Here is a 3,831-nt window from a genome sequence, read left to right as displayed (position 1 = left end):
ACATTCTTCTGCAAATGCCAACTTATGTAGCAGGAATTGTAAATATTATCAGTATTCTCGTCATTTAACAGATTTCTGCCTGAAAATTCAATGATTAAACACGGCTATAGAGATATTACCGCTCTATTTACTTGTATTTCAAGTGTTTCATACAGTTTCCTAACAATTTCCAGGAAAATCATTGTGTATTTTATTAGTATTACCATAATTAGACAGTTTTCTTAGCTGTATATACCTGACTTTTCAGATTTAAACTACTTTATTCAAAAAATGCCAAACTAATAAGCCTCAATTGTCAATATAAATAGTATTCTTACAGGTTCCTAAAGGATTTATACACCAATTATGAGCTCTATAAACAGGAATTCTTAATGTTTGAATGCACGTTCTTTTGAAAAGGCCAACGTATGTAGCCGGAATAGTAAATATTATCAGTATTCTCGTCATTTCACAGCTTTCTGTCTTCTACTCAGTGATTGAACACTGCCATAGAGATATTACCTCTATATTTACTTGTATTTCAAGTGTTTCTTACAGGTTCTTATCATTTTCCGGGAGTGTCATTGTGTATTTTAAGAATTTTACCACAATTAGACAGTTTTCTTAGCTCTACATACATGAATCTTCACCATTTGACCTACTTTACTCAAAAAATGCCAAACAATTAAGCCTGAAGTGTCAATATAAATAGTATTTTCTTCATTTAAAGGCTTGATACATGAATTCTGAGCTCTATAAACAGAAATTCTTAATGTTTGAAAGCACGTTATTCTGAAAACGCCATCGTATGTAGCCAGAATTGTAAACATTATCAGTATTCTCTTCATTTTATAGCTTTTCCCTGTAATCTAGGTGATTGAACAGGGCCATAGAGATATTACCGCTCTATTTACTTGTATGACAAGTCTTTCTTACAGGTTCCTAAACATTTCCAGGAGAATCATTGTGTATTTTATTAGTTGTAAATATAAAAAGTATTCTAATTTAAAGTCTTTATAAATGAATTCTGAGCTTTATAAACTGGAATTCTTAATGTTTGAAAACAGGTTCTTCTGAAAATGCCAACTTAGGTACCAGAATTGTAAATATTATCAGTATATTCTTCATTTCACAGCTTTCTCGTGTAATCTAGGTGTTTGATCATGGCTATAGAGATATTATCACTCCATTTACTTGTATTTCAAGTGTTTCTTACAGGTTCGTAATCATTTCCCAAGAGTATCATTGTGTATTTTAAGAGTTTTTCCACAATTATACAGTTTTTTTTAGCGGTATATACATGAATCTTCAGAATTTAAACTACTTTATTCAAAACACGCCAAACAATTAAGCCTCAATTGTAAATATAAATAGTATTCTAGTCATTTAAAAGCTTTATACACAAATTCTCAGCTCTATAAACAGGAATTCTTAATGTTTGAAAGCACGTTCCTCTGGAAACGCCAAGTTATGTAGCCGAAATTGTAAATATTATGAGTATTCTCGTCATTTCACAGCTTTCCCCTGTAATCTCGGTGATTGAACACGGCGGTAGCGATATTACTGCTCTATGTATTTGTATTTCAAGTGTTTCTTACAGGTTCTTATCATTTCCAGGGAGTATTATTGTGTATTTTAAGAGTCTTCCCACAATTATACAGTTTTCTTAGCTGTATATAAATGAATCTTAAGGATTTTAACTTCTTTATTCAAAAAACGCCAAACAATTAAGACTCAGTTGTAAATATAAATGGTACTTTCATCATTTAAAGTCTTTATACATGAATTCTGAGCTCTATAAAGAGGTATTCTTAATGTGTGAAAGCAATTCCTTCTGAAAATGCCAACTTATGTACCCAAAATTGTAAATATTATCAGTATTCTCGTCAATTCACAGCTTTCTAACTCTAATCTCAGTTATTGAACTCGGCCATAAAGATAGTATGGCTCTATTTACTTGTATTTCAAGTGTTTCTTACACATTTCTAATCATTTCCCATGACTATTATTGTGTATTTTAAAAGTTTTAACAAAATTAGATAGTTTTCATAGAAGTATATACATGAATCTCCAGGTTTGAATGTGGTTCATTCAAAAAACGCCAGCCAATTTAGACTCAACTGTAAATATAAACAATATTATCAACATGTAAAGGCTTTATACACCAATTCTGAGCATTAAAACGAGCAATTCTTAAGGTTTGAAACCACTTTCTTCAGAAAAACGCCACTAAAATAGCCGGAATTGTAAATATTATGAGCATTCTCCTCATTTCACAGCTTTCTACCTCTAATCTCAGTGATTGAACACGGGCATAAACATACCCCAGCTCTATTTATTAGTATTTCAAGTGTTTCTCTCTTATTCCTAATAATTTCCCTGGACTTATATTATATATTTTAAAAGTTTAAAAAAATTAGACAGTTTTCATTGAAGTATATACATGAATCTCCAGGTTTGAATGTGGTTCATACAAAAAACGCGAGCCAATTCAGACTCAACTGTAAATATAAACAGTATTATCCACATTTATAGGCATTATACACAAATTCTGAGCTTTATAATAAGCAATTATTAAAGTTTGAAACATCTTTCTTCAGAAAAACTCCACGAAAGTAGCCGGAATTGTAAATATTATGAGCATTCTCATCATTTCACAGCTTTCTACCTTGAATCTCTGTGATTGAACAGTACCATAAACATAGCATGGCTCTATTTATTAGTATTTCAAGTGTTTATCTCTTATTCCTAATCATTTCCCGGGACTATTATTGTGTATTTTAAAAGTTTTAACAAAATTAGACACTTTTCCTAGAAGTATACACATGAATCTTCAGGATATAAAGTGGTTCATTCAAAAAATGCCAGCAAATTCAGCCTCAACTGTAAATATAAATAGTATTATCCACATGTAAAGGGTTTACACAATTGTGAGCTTTATAACCAGCAATTCTTAATGTTTGAAAGAACTATCTTCGGAAAAACGCCAATAAAGTATGGGGAATTGTGAATATTATCAGTATTCTAGTCATTTAACAGCTTTCTAACTCTAATCTCAGTGATTGAACAGGGCCATGAAGATAGTATGGCTCTTTTTACTTGTATTTCAAGTGTTTCATACGCGTTGCTAATCATTTCACGGTACTTTAATTGTGCATTTTAACAGTTTTACCACAATTAGACAGTTTTCATCGAGGTATATACATGAATCTTCAGGATTTTAAGTGGTTTATTCAAAAAACGCCAGCCAGTTCAGCCTCAATTGTAAATATAAACAGTATTTTCCACATTTATAGGCTTTATACAAAAATTCTGAGCTTTATAACCAGAAATTCTTAATGTTTGAAAGCACTTTCTTCGGAAAAACGCCACTAAAGTAGCCAGAATTGTAAATATTATGAGCATTCTCATCATTTCACAGCTTTCTACCTTGAATATCTGTGATTGAACAGTACCATAAACATAGCACGGCTCTATTTATTAGTATTTCAAGTGTTTCTCTCTTATTCCTAATCATTTCAGGGACTATTATTGTGTATTTTAAAAGTTTTAACAAAATTAGACCGTTTTCATAGAAGTCTATACATAACTCTTCATCACTTAAACTGTTTTATTCAAAAGGCCACAAATTCAGCATCAACTGTAAATATAAACAGTATTCTCCACATGGAAAAGCTTTCTACACAAATTCTGAGCTTTACAACCAGCAATTCTTAAAGTTTGAAACAACTTTCTTCAGAAAACCACCACTAAGGTAGCCAGAATTGTAAATATTATGAGAATTCTCATCATTTCACAGCTTTCTAACTCGAATCTCATTGATTGAACACTGCCATAAAGATAGTGTGGCTG

This window comes from Myotis lucifugus, unplaced genomic scaffold (genome assembly GCF_000147115.1).
Source record: "Myotis lucifugus unplaced genomic scaffold, Myoluc2.0 scaffold_550, whole genome shotgun sequence".
NCBI classification, from domain to species: Eukaryota; Metazoa; Chordata; class Mammalia; order Chiroptera; family Vespertilionidae; genus Myotis; species Myotis lucifugus.
This window is presented reverse-complemented; position numbering follows the sequence as displayed.